This window comes from Balaenoptera ricei, chromosome 1 (genome assembly GCF_028023285.1).
Source record: "Balaenoptera ricei isolate mBalRic1 chromosome 1, mBalRic1.hap2, whole genome shotgun sequence".
NCBI classification, from domain to species: Eukaryota; Metazoa; Chordata; class Mammalia; order Artiodactyla; family Balaenopteridae; genus Balaenoptera; species Balaenoptera ricei.
This window is the reverse complement of record NC_082639.1, coordinates 120,941,197-120,958,337: the sequence shown is the minus strand read 5'-3', so window position 1 is coordinate 120,958,337 and position 17,141 is coordinate 120,941,197.

Below are 17,141 nucleotides of genomic sequence, written 5' to 3'. Positions count from 1 at the left end.
GGATCTTAGCTCCCCTACCGGGGATTGAACCCATAGCCCCTGCATTGGAAGGCAAAGTCTTAACCGCTGGACTGCCTGGGAAGTCCCTAGAAGAACCTCTCTTTTTTTTTTTAAACAATGTTTTTTTGTTTTTATAATTTATTTTATTTATTTATCTTTGACTGTGTTGGGTCTTTGTTGTGGTGTGCGGGTTCCTCATTGCAGTGGCTTCTCTTGTTGCGGAGCACAGGCTCTAGGCACGCAGGCTTCAGTAGCTGTGGCTCGTGGGCTCAGTAGTTGTGGCTCACGGGCTCTAGAGCACAGGCTCAGTAGTTGTGGCACACGGGCTTAGTTGCTCCGTGGCATGTGGGATCTTCCCGGACCAGGGCTCGAACCCGTGTCCCCTGCATTGGCAGGCGGATTCTTAACCACTTGTGCCACCAGGGAAGCCCAGAATTTTCATTTCTAACAGGCTCCAGGGAATGACCGTGTTGTTGGTCCAGAGACCACACTTTGAGAGTCACTGGCTAGAGGAAATAGCACCAGGTTCTCCTTCTAACCCCATCATTAATTATCTGTATTACCTTGAGAAATTCATGCTGAAATTCATGAACAGAAATTTATGCTGTTGCCCTTTTTATTGCAAAAAAAAAAAAGAGAAGTGTATACAGAAGTACTTTGTAAACTATAAACATAGGATGAAAATTAATTTTAATTATTTCTATTCAAATTTCCATTTAGCTCGGTGTTTAATAGATCTAGCTGTGATCATGACAACTTACAGCCAGATTTATTCATTCATTAAAAAAGTAACTAACACGTGCCATTATATACCAGGCCCTGGACTAACTGTTGGGGTGTAACAGTGATGTGACAAGTATATCTCTCTCCTCACAAAGCTTATATTCTGGTGCAGGGTCAAATTCACCTGTTTTATACAGCCTGTGAGCTAAGTAAGGGTTTTACATTTTTGGATGGTTGAAAACATCAAAAGAATATATTTCATTATTCAAAAAGTATATGGAATTCAAGTTTCAGTGTCTAGAAATAAAGTTTTATTGGAACACAGATATGTTTACTCATTTTTTACTTTTTTTTAATGGGATTTTTGTCCTATTGATTTATGTAAGTTCATTTTACTTTTTAAATTTATTTTTATTTATTTACTTTTGGCTGCGTTGGGTCTTTGTTGCTACACGTGGGCTTTCTCTAGTTGCAGTGAGCGGGGGCCACTCTTCATTGTGGTGTGCGGGCTTCTCATTGCGGTGGCTTCTCTTTTGAGGAGCACGGGCTCTAGGCACACAGGCTTCAGTAGTTGTGGCACGCGGGCTCAGTAGTGATGGCTCACGGGCTTAGTTGCTCTGCAGCATGTGGGATCTTCCCAGACCAGGGCTCGAACCCATGTCCCCTGCATTGGCAAGCGGATCCCTAACCACTGCACCACCACGGAAGTCCCCATTTTTGTACTTTTAACAACTGTTTTCACTCTACGATGGTGGAATGGAGGAGTTGTGACAAAGACGGTATGGCCCAAAAGGCCTATGATATTTACGCTCTGGTCCTCTACAGGAAAAGTCTGCTGGCCCCTGTCTTAGGGGAAGAGTTAAATACCACCATAGTAAGTGCTGGGAGAGAGCAAACAAAAGACTGGATAGAATCCCAGAGTGGGGGTCTACTTTGGGTAGGGAGGCCAGGGAAGGCCTCTCCGAAGAGATCCTATTAACACGGGACCTAAAAAAATGAAAGGAGTTAACTATGCAGAGTTTCAAGGAAGAAGAGAATAGCATGTACAAAGGCCCTGAGGTGAGCAGTTTGGCTTGTTTGAAACAAGTAAGAAGACTAGCATAGCTGAAACATAGGTTCAAGGGGAAGTTGGCTTTGTTACTGATTCGAGATGAGGGCACATAGAGGCAGGGATGAGGTCAGGAAGGGCTTTTTATGCCTTAATGGGTTTCTTTTTATTCTAAGTACAATGGACACTATTTTAATGAAGGGAAGGTAGTGATGATAAAAACAGCTAACTTTTATTGAGTGCTTATTATGTGCTAGGTATTATTCTAAGGGCTCTCCAGTCTTCAAAACAAAGTTGTAAGACAGGGGCTATTATTGTCCTCATTTTACTGATGACAAAAGTAAGGTATAGAGAAGTTAATCACCCAGTGTCACAGAGCTGATTAAGTCAGACATGAAATTTGAACCCAGAGAATGTGGCATCACTGTTTGAAGGTGTAATAAGAGGAGAAACAGACCAGTTGGGAAGCTATTCTACAAGTCCATGCAAGAGATGGTGTGGACCAGTCTAAGGAGTTAGCAGAAGAGATGGGCAGAAGAAGAAGAGGATGAGGCATAATAAAGGGCTCTGGTTGATGGGACCTGTGATTGTCTAGGTAAGGGAGTGAAAGTGAGAGAAGGGTCAAGGACAACTTCCAAATTTCAGATCTGGATCAATGGCTATTCACTGAAAATGCCATGGCCAGAAGCCTCAGTAGACTCTATAAATTGGAACAGGACTCACAAATACACATAAATACATATGTTACTCTCACTCTCCCACTCCCCAGAACTGTGCACCCTTTAAGGGTAGAGATAATGACCCTTGTTATCTTTCTATGTCCAACATGTAAAACAGTGTATGGCGTATTACAGCTGGTCAATATGATTTAAAGAAAGTTGAATAAAATTTAGTACTTATGCATGTTGCACATGTATAAGTTGACTAGGCTAGGCCACATAGAATTTTGACCAGCAAACCGAAATTTGAAAGTTTGAGTCTCAGTGTTCAGGCCGATTGATTTATTTTGCAGAGAGGGGTTTTATTTATTTATTTAGTTAGTTAGTTTTGCTTAGTCATGTCTAAAACTCTGCAGGGTTTGATTCCCTCCTGACCAGTCCTTGAAATTCTCTGAGTGTTCCTCAAAGTATTTACAGCTGTTAAACTTAAAAATCATGGGCTTCCCTCGTGGCGCAGTGGTTGAGAATCTGCCTGCCAATGCAGGGGACGCGGGTTCGAGCCCTGGTCTGGGAAGATCCCACATGCCGCGGAGCAACTAGGCCCGTGAGCCACAACTACTGAGCCTGCGCGTCTGGAGCCTGTGCTCCGCAGCAAGAGAGGTCACGATAGTGAGAGGCCCGCGCACCGCGATGAAGAGTGGCCCCCGCTTGCTGCAACTAGAGAAAGCCCTCGCACAGAAACGAAGACCCAACACAGCCATAAATAATAAATAAATAAAATTTTAAAAAAAATCAATATAAAAAAGATAAGAAAAGAACTCAGAAATGTGTGTGCCTATGATTTCTGCCCCTTCTTTTTAAGAATAACAAGAAATTAAACTCAAGAACGATCGGATATGGTTTATACACATTTCTATTCACGGATGCTTCAATTTCATCTCACAGAGATCAGCAGAGAGTTTTGTGGATCCTCAGTGACCCTTCAGTTCCCTTGATCCCAATGCCATGACCTCTCCTGACTCATTGGATCCCTTCAGATTCTTCGAGATGTCACCCATAGGTTGCCAGGCAACGCTAACAAGACTGGTCCTTACCCTGCAGTTAGGCATCAGCGGCTGTCATCACATTTTAAGTTATTATTACTATTTAACAAAACAATGGCCAAGGCCAGTGTCACTCTCAGTGGGGTACTCTCTCTGGAGAAAATGCTCATATAGATTTCCTGGGAAACTAATTTATTTTCTTTTCTTAAAACAGATCACAGTTAAGTCTGTAAAGGATAGACAAGGTCTAGGATAGGGTAAAGGAAGTGTGGTGCTGGATGGATGAAAAGACACAACACAGGCCGTCTTGAGCAGATAAATAATCAGTATGTGCAAATTATATATAGGAATGGAGCAGAAAACACATTTATTTCCTGACAGTTGCTAAGACTACCAGTGTTTTAGTAAATTCCTAAGTATGAGCCTGAACTTGAATTATAGAAACTGTGTGTACCCCAGAGCCAACCTTTCAGTGTGAGGATGAGCTTAAGAAGCAGGATTTTCACTTCTTAGAGATTTAGAGATTTTTTTTTTCCAATTCTTTACTGATGTCTGGTTAACACAATGATGAGCACAATTCCTTGGTCATTGTCATTACTTGATGAATATCTGTGGACTGGGGTTGTTTATACAACAAGCTTTTCCCATTGTGCTTAGAGCTGGCGTTTATCAATCAAGCAGTCAAGCCCATATTTATTTAAGCTCCTACTATTTGTCCTTCAGTGTGCCAGGGAATCTGAGAGATATGAAGTGGAGGACCTGATGGGTGCTTTTAAGTGCACAGCTTATTTGAGACCATAATTACACAATCATTACCATTAATGAGTATGGGCCAGACACAGGGATAAACACTTTCTAGCCTCTGTCTCCAGTCCGTAAAACAGCCCTCCGTGGTGGGCATTGTTGCCTTGTGTTATCTTGTCCAAGGTCGCACAGCTTGTTATGGGGGGAGCTCAAGTTCTGTGTCAGGTAGGTCTGGGACCAAAGCCCTCATATGTTTCCCTATGCCTGTGGCATTAGTACACATGAACATATTCATGCATTTACCCACTTGGTCATTCATCTAACATCTATATGGTTTTACCACATACCTGACAGGGTGCTCAGCGTGTGGGAGAGAGAAAGACTCACAGGACCCACTGAACAACACAAACGAGGTCCTTGCCCTCATGGAACTTACATTCCAGTGGGAAAGAATAACAAGTGAGGGGCCAAACAGTAAGCACACAAGTGAGTAAGCCAGCAGCAAGCATCTATAATTTCTGGTAATAAAATATGCTCTGATGAAAATAGAGCAGGGTAAGAGGAGGAAGAATTAACATGATTTGCTCCAGTTTGCCTGTTATAGACCCAGAATTGCTGACAACTCTTCCAGTGTACTTTCTACTTCATGATTTCTTAGAAAAGCCAGAATCTTCAAGCATTTCCAACTCCTGATATGGGATTTACACGCTATGATTTGCTAATAATGCTCACTTTAACATCACAACGTAATATTCCATTTAAAATCAAGTCCAATAACTCTGAAAGTCAAAACAAATTACATCTTTGTGATATGTGTAACTGGACCATCTGCATCATATTACAAGTCCCAATTCTTTGACTTATGTTGATAGCTATGATAATGATAATGAAACAACAATTTTGAGTGTATACTATATGATAGGTTCTGTGCTACTAGTGAAAACAAAAACAAACATACAAAAACCCCTTGTTTTCTCTCTATGTCTTATGACTCTGAGGAGAGAAGAGGCACAAATGAAGGTCTTTTTAATTCTGTTGCTGCCTCCCTAACTCCCCTATTCTGCCAAATAATGCAAAGTCGCAAGTAGAAAGGCAGAAAAACATTGCTGCAAATGCAAAGAGTAATTCTACTATTAACGAAGAACAACCCAGGAAGACACAACCACTAACAAGCATTAAAAAAAGGCAGAACAAACCCTTGTATAGAATCTTGCTGACAAGTGCTATTAAATATTAATTCTATAGACCGTGGAGACATCATTAAACAAACATATATACACTGATGCTGAATGTGCACTGGTCCAGACATTTGTTTTACACGTGGTTGTTGGCTAGGTGTAGTCTTTTGTGTTGCTTTATCAGGCAGAAGGCAATTTCCCCCCTGCTTCTCTTAGTTGTATCCTTACACATCACCAAAATTCTCATTGCCTTTTTGGTTATTTGTCTTGTCCTTTCCTTTCATTTAATTGGAAAGACAATTTTAGGGAGAATGAAGGGAGTTACCTGTTTTAAGGCTGTCATGCATGGATAAAATTTCTTCATGGTTTGATGGCGATCTCCTAGACTTAAAGAACCAGTACCATACACATGGGCATTTAGAGAAATGACAGCACTGGGTGACCTTCACCCAGCTTAATACTACTTTCCAATTTCTTCTCCTCAAGACTCTTTCAATAAAGATCCTAAATATTAAAGAGGAAAAAAATCTACCCCATAGAATTAGCAAAGCTTACCTATGCAGTTTATTCTTAAAGTATGGGTGGACTTTAAATACTGTAAATATGAAGGAACAACCTCACTGTATTTGGAATTGTAGTCACGGAACTGCAAAGGGCCTTAGAGAGCATCTAGACCAGTGATTCTCCAACTTCAGTGACATCAGAACATCCTTAATAAAACACAGACTGCCAAGACCTAGCCCTCCTTCCGGGGAGTTTTAGATTCAGTAGATCTGCGTTGAGGCCAGAGAATTTGCATTTCTAACAAGCTCCCAGGTGATGCTGATGCTGCTGATCTGGGACCACACTTGGGGAACCACTCATCTAGTCACATTCTACAGATGAGGAAACTGACACCCTGAGAAGTTACTACAATTTCCCAAGGTTAACTTTAGTTGAAGCCTGATTCTCCACTGGAACATGAGTCTGCAGAGCCTAGACCCTGCTTTTCCCACTACCCCATGGAGAATTTTAGACAGATAACATAGGAAGATTTCACCTCTGTTACTGTATCAGGAAATCACACTCTGGGTTAGTCATTCCTCTGAGGAATCTGAGAATCATTCAGTGATACAGCTGGAGAGCACGGAAGCAATCTCCCAGTCCTATTGCCCTCTTGAAGGGCAGTCACCAAGCTTGGGATGCCTGTGGCATGTTCGGGGCTACATCCCTGTCAGTGACTGAGATGGAATCAGAATCCAGCTGTCCAGAATCCCAGGACCGGGCTCTTTCTGCCAGTTGTGCCACCAGATGGGACAACCATTGCCTGCCTCTGCAGGACGTTGGGGCCAACTGAAAAAAGTGGTAACCGTTGCTTGCCTACTTTTAAGGGAAACTTCGTCCAAGCAGACACACAGCCAGGACGTAGGATTCCAAACCTCCTAGAGAGCACATCGCGTTAACACCACGTATTCCATGACCGCCTTACGCCTTTCGTGGGCCTTTTGTTTTCGTGGCTCCCTTCTTCCATCAAAAAATAGGAAACGTGATCTTTTATCCTTACATTGACATGAAGACAAGTATAATCCAGGCTGCCTTCATGATTACATACCCATTACGATTTCTTCTGATTCTAAAAGAAATTACCATGAAAGCTGTCTCGTGGGCCCCTCCAAACGCAGGCACCGTGCCAAGCGTCCCAAAGGGAGAGTGGGCGCTAAGGAGCTCCGCACTCTGCTGCACATTTAGCTCTGGGCTCTGCGCTGGAGACAAAGGGGTGGGCCTCCCAAGGCATTCGAGGCAGAATCCGGCGGCAGGGACGGCCAGGCGTCCCCGAGCAGCGCGCAGGTGGAACTGCCGGGCGCTGGCGGAGGCCTCCGGGACCGCGGGGCGGCGGCCGGACTCGCGAGGCCCAGGCCGTGCTGCGGGCGCTGGAAGCGCGGTCCCCGGAGCGGGTGGCGGCGCCTGAGACCCGCTTGCGCCGAGGAGGCGCGGCCCCGGCTCCCCGGACGCTGCGCACACAACCGAGGGGAACGCGGCGCTGGGCTTTTTATTTTATTTTATTTTTTCCTTTTTCTTTTGCATACAATTATAGTGATGGCATCATTTTTTTTGAAACAAACTGTCCATAAATGTCACTGAAAATCCGGGTCTCCTTTTATTAAAACTGAAAAATGTGTATAAATGTAAATAACAAATGACTGATACAGGGATAAGAACACCGGAGCGGCTGCTGGCGTCTCTCTCTTTCTCTCTTTTTTTCTCTCCTCCTCATGTAATTTGCATTAATAAAGAGGCTGTTCCTTGTCGGAATGTGTTTCATCCGGTTTAAAATCCCAGGGCGATCCACTAGGAAGAGCTCTGGGAGAATCCAACTGTCAGAGCCGACAAGACAAATGAATCCTGATGTCAGGAGCGTGTGGTTCAACGATGACAGATTGAGAAGAACTGTCCCCCTCTCGACAGGCGGGCTTCATTTTCAAATTAATAAATCTGAATAAAATATTTTTCCTTTCATTACGAGCGGAGCCTGTTTGACAGTTCCTGTGACAGGAGGGAGTAGCAGTGTTGATGAGAACAGTTTGCATGAATTCCACCTGGGCTTTTTCTGTTTTATTTTTACCTGCAATCTCTTCCCTGTTTGCTTCTCTCCTTACCCCCTTCCTCACCTCCCGGGTCTACCTTTTCTCCTCCCTCTATTCCTTTCCATCTTCTGTTTCCCCCCATATTCTTGTCTCATGATTCTTGCCTCCTTTCCACTCCCTTCGCTATTCCTCGCTCTCTGAAATGTCACAAGCTCCTATTTTTTTTTTGCTATTCTTTTGATTCACCGGCAGGCTATTACCCTGAATTAAAGGTCAGAGTATTATTTCACTAAAAAAAAAAAAAAAAAAAAAGGGGGCCACAACTAATTATTATGAAATGTTTGCTTTATTCCATGGTTGCTTATCACTGATCATATTATGATAATAGCTCACCACCAGGCTGGAGGAAATAGTGGATTTCTCTAATTTATAATTTCACCTTAGGAGACAATCCTCATCATTTCCTCTTCACACACACAAAATAAAAGCAACCCTTTCAAACAAACAGACAAACAACCAAAAACTCCTTTGTTGTCAATTTTCCTCCCAAAGCCAAAAGAATGAGATCAAGTGCACCTTAGGAATTGGATATGCACAGGCAAATCTTAATGCGCAGGGTGACAGGCTGTTCCTCTTAAATAATTTAGGAACACTTTCTGGGAAACTATATGTGATCATTAGAGAAATACTACTGAGACAAGTGACTTCTTGATAACAGAGGGGGTTTTGTTTTTGCATTTAGTATAGAATCCAGGCGCAGCAGGCAACTTGCAATGTCCCTGTTCTCCAGCCTGAGATCCACAGTCAGAGAAAAATTAATGTGACTGCAGCCATCAGTGGCTCTCAAGTCCCCAGCCTTAAATGCAGGACTCCTCCCTCCTTTCTCCTCAACTTGGAAAGAAGGAAGAACCCTACCACAACTACCACAGTAAAATGGGGGAAGCGCCAGGAGATCCAGAGCTCTTTAGCCCAAGGGTCTGATCTGTAACCCTGATTTGTTTTAATCTGCCCGTCTGTTGTTCCTGCTCTTTCCCATCCTTTCACAAGGTTATGAGTCTGCAATGCCTTCTCTGTAATTATACAGGACAAACTCAGGTCTTACGTTTTTGCATCTGATGAACATAGAAAGTTTACTTCCCTTCCTCCCCAATAGTCTTTAAGAGCATAGGGCATAAAGGTACCAAGATTGTGTTTGGTAAATGTAGATGGAATCTCCAAGCAACAATGTTAGGAAAATGTTTATGAGCATGTGTGTGTATGTGTGTGCGTGTGTGTGTATCACATTTTGGGTTGGATTCTTGAAATAAATTATTCAACCGGTAGAAATTAAGACAAAGGCAAAATCAGAAGTGCTTTCTAAATTCTCATGTTATAAGTATCACAAACTGCACTAGTAGCAAGTGTAATACTCAGATTTCTCAGAGAGGTGACTTCCAGCTTTAATTTTGCTGAAATCCTAGATTAATCACTAGAATAAATAGAAAAGCCATCTACTAAAAGGTCAAAAGCAAGTCATCACCGGGAGGATGGGAGGAAGTTTGATGGTCAATGTCAGGATTCCAGAAGTTCTCACCCAGGTTGTTGTGGTCACTTTATTATATATCTACTGAATTATACTTTTACCACATAGATAAAAAATATCTTTCTAAGACTGTCTACCAATGACTCCAAAACCCAATATCACAAATCCAGATTTTAATGTCTAAGTAGCTATTGTGGAACTATAGGTATATAAGAAAAGAAATGTGAATGTTTCAAGTTTTTTAACATATAGTAATTTATTTGATTTTCACAACGATCCTGGTAGGCAAGGTGGGTATTGCAATCTTCATTTTACAGAATTTACAGGAAACTGAGTGTCAAGATTAAGTGACTTGCATTACTTATGGTCACTTGACTCATAAATAGAAAAAGGAGGATTGATTTTTTTCCTTACTCCATGTGCCATTACCTTTTCACCAAATTATACTGCATTCTGCTCTGTGTGTGTGTGTGTGTGTGTGTGTGTGTGTGTGTGTAGAAGTCCTTAGGTAAATCAAACAATAATAGAGTTGACTACTATTAATTTTCCAATGGTTGGAAATTACTGCATTTGAATCTTACCAATCCACATTCCATTTTGATGACTGATTTATATCTGCCTCTCCAAAAAAATGTTTTTTCAGATTCTCTCTTACATTTTGTTTCTGGATAATATTCAGGTGTTTATCAAACAATCATACCAGGACGATTGCTGCCCTCAAACAAGCGGTGTTATTGATTATTGTATGGAAAATAACCTACAAAAATTTGAGGTCCTTTACAGTATTAAAAAGTATTCACAGCATTGAAAGAGGATCATAATAGATAAAATGATTTATTTTTAAGATGTGATTCACTTTAAATTATGTGAGCATGGGGAATTATGCCCTACTATAATTCAGTGAGCTGGTTGCTTATTGAGTATTGGATTTTTTGACAATCTCTCTTCCTTGTGGCTGTATTAATAAAAGTGGACAGTAATTATTTTATAGGAACACTCTGAAGACACTTGAGGATAACATAACACCTTATATTTACAAGGTACAATTTTCAAACTCAGAGAAACATTGTTTCTTTTCTTTCTTGAATCAGACAGAATATGAAAGATGAATGAATGAATGAGTAAACAAACAGATAAACAATTCCCTTTATCTTCATGAAAACCCTGTAAGGTGGGCACGATTATTCCCATTTTACTGCCAAATGACATACAGAGAGCGAATGGCTGACAAGATCCAAGGAACTAACGTGAGGCAGAGCCAAATTCAAACCTTCATTGTCTCAGTCTAAGGTTTTTTCTACTCCATCATAGGTAGACTTTGAATCGAATCATGTCTTTTATGTTATTAGAGCAGACAATCAGCTTGGGCCCCTAGGTAATGCACTAAACTGGCAAATTATATCAGGTACAAACCCATGCTGGGAAATGGGGAGGTATTTAAAGGACAGAATGAGTAACTCATTCCACGGTTCACCTTTTAGGTTGAGATTTCATTAAATGCAACTCGATCGTTTACTAAGAAGATGTGGCTAAGGCTTAGGATCTGGTTGTAGCTCCATAGACCCAAGGTCACTGTGAGTGCCAAAAACACCAGAATCACTGGGGTTCATGGCAAGCAGAGGCCAGCCCATCTCCTGGCATGAGCTCCCTCCTCCCAGGTCTCCTGCATGGTGCTGCAGGAAATCAAACCACTAGAACATCTTTAGCCCCTTTACCGGAGGGAAGCACCAGAGGCAGCTAGAAGAGAAGTGCAAGTGATTCACTTAAATGTTTCCCGACCTCCCGCTCTATGACAGGCATGTGCTGGGAAATGGGGCTAGAAAACCCAACAAGACTCACGCCTGTCCTCATGGAGCTGAGTCACACCAATACTCATACTTTTCTGGGCTAAGTTCTCTAACAGAGGCACGTTCACAGTGCTTTGGGAGCAGAGGATGGAGAAACTAACTTTGTGTGGAGGGATTCACAGGAAGTTTGCCTTTTAGGTTGATGCAGAGAAACAGGAGAATTTCATTGAAAGACACATGCTGTTGAATATGGCATGATGTCACAGCTCCGTATTCGTCTTATCTTTCCATTATTCATTTACACACCTTCAATTTTCCACTTAAATTGAATCACTTTACTGTCATTAATATTATTACTATACCATTAATTAGACACCTACTATGTAGTAGGCACTTTGCTATCTCTTCCATGTATGTCCCATTTAATCCTGACAACAGCTCTGTGGAAGTATTTTTATCTTTTTCTTGTTGCATAGATGAGAAAGTTGAGGCTTAGAAGCCAAACAACTCCTCCTAGGTCATGTGACTAGCAAGGTGTAGAGCCTGGATCCACACTGTGGACTTATTAACTCCTAAATCCGCATCATTAATTCTGAGGCATTACAGTCACTCACCTCATTTACATGATGTTTCCTTGCCTTTGTTTCATTTACCTAGAATTGCCTTTCTCTTTCTTTCCACTTGTCAAAATCTCACTCAGGGCTTAGTTCAGATGCCTATTCCTCTGTGAAATGTTTCCTGATTTTGCACTGCCAGAGTGATGTCTCCACATCAAGAAGATTCTTGAGCTTGGAAATCAAGGCAATCATTTGAGGATAATTATGAAATCATGACCTAAGAGCCCATAGTCCTGCCTTCAAACAGGCTTGATTCATCGTGTCCCTCCCTCAGGATATATGAATCTCTGTTCTTCCTTCAATATCTCCAGGGATAGAATTACTGCAGTCTCTAAGTAGTCCATTTCTTTTGGCAGATCAACATTTCCCCCACTTAATCTAAATGCATTCCCTCTTGTTTGATATTCTGCTGCCTTAGAGGCTACCTGCTCATAGATAATGCACCAACTGAAAACCATCCCTAGGCTCCAAAACAGTAATCAGGCAACCCTTTTGCCTTCCCCTCTCTGACTAACCTTTTGCAATTCTTGTGACCTTTCCTCCAAAGTCTATTTTTCATCCCTTTAATATTTTTGTCACTGCCCTTTCTTACCTCTAGCAGCAACAGCAAGGATACCAGGTTCTGACACACAAAAATGCCACTAGCAGGTGGTAAGCAAATTGGCACACTTAGCACAGCCCCATACACCCTCCGGGGATTAATAATAAATACTATTTGATGATGAAATCTGAGTGCGTTTTCTTTTCAATGAGACAGTGTCAACTGTTTTCTTCTAAAATAGAAATAAGCAGAATACAAAATCGAACAGCCTTCATTTCTCCCCACTCAGGAGGCTGTTATTACTGATCTGGTTGGCATTCCTCCTAGCTCAGCACAGACGGAAAGAACCTTAGTGGGTGCCATTGCACCTTCCATTGATAACTAGCTATTATTTATGAAAAACTGGAGACAAGTACTTGGAATGCTTTGTTTTCTTTATTTCCTGGTCTGGTTGGTATACCTCAAATTATTAAAATAGATGATTTTAACCATTAACTAGAACTCCAAAACAAAGTAGGAAATCATACACAGGAATTTAAAAAATTGGATGACTACGACAGGGTTAGCAGGATTCATTCTTTTGACACTTACTGAGCCCTTTCTGTATTCTAGGGTTGAGGTGGTTTTGAGAGAAGGGTGTAGGGAGAGAAATGAGGGTGGAGATCCTCAAAATAATCTACTCCAAAGACTTTAATTCCCAAATTAGAAATCTGAAGCTCTGAGAGGCTGAATTATATGTATATAATTCCTTAGGTATTTATTGGTAGAATTTGGGTCAGGACACATCTTACTATGCTCACTGCAGGTCTATTTCCAGTATAACCATGCTACCTCTGTTTTTCCTCAAAAAACATTATGTCAGTGCTATGGCAAAAAGAAATATAAAACTATGATTAAGACATCCAAAAACAGTGAAATATAGATCAGGTGAGCTTGGACCTCTGTTTGAATTAAGATTGGAAGCTGAAGTTCTGCCTCCCTTGCCTCTCTCTCCTAGAACCTCAGGGTTTAGAAAGCATATAACAAAACCATTTCTCCAGGGAGATGCAAAGAAAAAATAGGAGACTTTTCCTGTGTCAAGGCGAATCCATGTTAGTTAAGGCTAAAGGTCAGAAAAATGCAGAGTTAATAATGCCAGAAATAAACCAACAAGGCAATCAAATATAGACTAAAAATCGGAATGCATAATTAGTTGACAAATGAGTGATTCTATAATTGCTGTAAGAATTTAAATATGAAGAAAAACTGTGAGTAAGGAGGGGAGCAATTTTAGCCTCATTTGCAAGAATGTGTATGATCTGAATATGTAGAAAACAAAGAGAAGAACCTTCAAGGAGATATGGGGAAGACTTTGCATCAAGAAAATGTAAAATGGTTTGGATAATGAATAAATCATTTATTACACTGGGGTAGCTGATAAAGAGAGTTGTTAGAGGTAATACTGGAAAGGCAGGTTTGGGTCAGACAGTGAAAAGTGCTGAAAGTCAGGCCAAGGAAAATGGAATTTATTTAAATTCCTTAGTATTGAATTGTTTCAGTATTACCCAAAGAGCCAGCCCATAAGAACTGATCCGCACACCCTCCCTAGGTGGAATTTTTTTTTGTTTTTGGATGACTTTCACATAGTCTCTAATTTATGAACCAACATCTACCACTTTTTCCAGTTCAGGTTGGTAAGCATTCTTCAAGAGTATGTCCCTACAGCTCATTCCTATGACACAACATACGTTGCTCTCCAATCCTGTCGTGGCACCTGACCACAAAATACTCTTTTACGTGTGCTGCTTCCAATTGCTGTGGAATGACATATGGCACGAAACCAATCTGCTGACCTGCCTCTACCTTGTCTAGCCACACTGCAGTTTCATGAACAATGTTAATTGCATCTTCCTATCTTTAAAATGGGGATAGCACTCAGACTGCATGTTTCTCACTGGTAGGTATGTGACTATTCTAATTTAACAAATAGCAAATGCAAATACCATACATAAAGTAATCAATGGAGCTGACAAGCATCTGAGGAAAAATCTAGGACCTATGTGCAACATGAAAGGAGACTGAGGTGTATTACTTGCCATGTGATTGGGGAAAAAGAGTTAATGGACATAAAAAAAATCAGAAATTCTTAGGAACATACAATTAGGGTACAGATGCTAGTCTGAATAATCACTTAATTGAGAATTATTTGATTATATTAAATAGTCTATATGATACTCATGACTGTATTATCTGCTTTGTGGTTAAAGGTAAGAAATAGTCTTATTAAACCTATAGTAAAATATCTTTAAAAGAAGGATCAATTTCTAATTGTTGAAAAGATAACTGTTGGCAGGAACTATGCAATGGGTCAGAAAGAAAATAAGCAAGTTAATAGCAACCACCACATTTTGGAAGTAGTTGTGAATCTTTGAGTGGAATAGTTTAGGAGCTTCTATATATACTTATACTAAGTGCAGAAAGTACTGGAAAGGTCATTAAGTTCCCAAAGGGAGAGGTGGTGAACTAACCTTGGCCTTATTACCAAATATGTGATTTGGAGTAAGTCACCTACAGGGGACCAAGTGGTTTTCTGGAGGTGAGACAACATGTAATCTAAGAAAACTGTTTACCCAGTTTACCATATAACACTGAAAAAGTTGTGAAATTTTGGGGACTACTTTGCAACTTGAGCTCTCAAATTTTATAACTTTGAAATTTTCTTTCACATAAACCAGAGTGTTTCCTTAGTTATTCTCCAAAGAACTTTTGCAAGATGACCTTCAGGAACTTTTATGTGTGGCTTTAATTTTCTACTGCATTTTAAAAAAGACAGGTTAGCAATTTTTCTTTATAGTATATATATATATTTAAAGGATGGGGTTTAAATTATAGTAACTGACAACATTTGCATTATTTTACCATTTATCAAGTGCTTTTGTATACATTTATTATAAAAAAATATATTAAAAGGTGATGAGATAACAATAAAAATAAGAATAAAATTTTGTATCTTAAAGTAAAGAAACAAAGGGTCAAATTAATAGAGCAGGAATCTATAACTTATAGAGGCCATAGCCAGAACTTGAATCTAGGTCCTCTGTCTCCAAATTCCATGTGCTTTCCAATCTATCATCCATCCAGTGTATCACATGTAATTTATGGTCGAACGCAAGAAGTCTGGATATTTTAGTTGAGATTTTTAGCTTTGTTTTTAAACAGATGTAGCACTATGCTTTTGAAAAATCACCTTCACTTATGACTCACAAGTTGGTGGGAAGACCACAGACAAGACATATTCCATCTCAACTTTCCCATCTGTAAAGTGGAGTTAATGGTCCTGCCATCTTTTTTCCCTTGCAGAGTGGTTGTGATGATAAATGATGCAATGGATGCGTGGCTCCTTGGAGTAAGGAAGCCATATAAATCCAAGATATTTCATCAAGATGCCCCTGATATTTACACAGCTCTCTTCTCCAGGGTACAGAGGGCTTTTATTGCTTCACAGAACTCTAGGAAGTAGAGCAGTAATGCTCTTTACAAAAGGGAAGCTGACCGATAGACTGGATGAGTAGCTGACCCCCACATGGCACAGTGAGGTGATAGTATTATTGCCCAGTGATGTTGATTAATAATTGTTAGTAACAATTAGTCCAGTGAGTCTAGCTTGCTCTTGGCTATCACTACAGCAATAAAAACCCTCCTGTTATAGAAGAGACCATGGTTTCTAAAATGGAATTTAAACTGAACTTTTTTATTTTTCCTGCGGCTCTTAAATTCTCAGATAACTTTCTCCTACACTTACTTTCTGGTTTCAATAGAAATAGTACAAAAACGCTGACTGTGGAATTCCTGGCCAACAGAACAGTAGAGGGTTTGAATGTTGCAAGAAATATTGGTTTCCTTGAGGCTTTCAGACATTTTTTTCTAACTACCTAAATAGCTTGGGAGTGAAAGAGAAGGCAAGAGATGGGAAAGAGTTGACAAAAGAGTGAAAACGTTGCATTTTCAAAAGAGAGGTGGATAGTGTATTTGCGCTTTGTCTCATTAAGAAGAAAACTGTGTGTGTGTTTGGGGGATGGGGGGAGTGGGGAGGTGGGTTAGTAGGCATGACAGTGTGAAATAGGGGGTATCAGGAAGTAGAAGACCTGAGCCCTGCTCTTGATTCTGCCACTGAGTTTGATCTGGGAGATATTTATTTAATCAACCTTGGCTTTAATGTTTGGATCTTTAAAATTAGAAACATAGAAGATCTCAAGGAGACTCTTTAAGATTTGGTGTGCCCCTAAATACCACCATAAAATTGCCTACTGCATTGGCCTACTATTTTTTGTCCCTCTACTCTGTGCCACAAGAAAACTTTTTCATATGAGGAAAGGGCAGCCCCAAATTACCCCTGTGGCTTTTTGAAGTTTCGAAATGTTCCATGAGGTTCCAGCATTCTTTTGCAAGGCTGAATTCCACTTGCGGATGACTGAAGGGAGACACTGATATGGGCCTGAGGCTCCAAAGGGAGTCTCTCATTCTATGAACCAAGGAATGAGAAGCATTGATTCTGTTCACAGGCTCCAAGAATGGGTACTCATCTCTATCAGCTTCATATTCCCAAAGCTTTCAGTACCATATTTGCTAATTCATTTGCATAACTACCTCAGCATTTAACCTGGACGCACAGGCTGTGGAAAAACAACAAGAAATACAAAAGAAGAGATAAGACTGCTTATCAATTTATTGAAGTT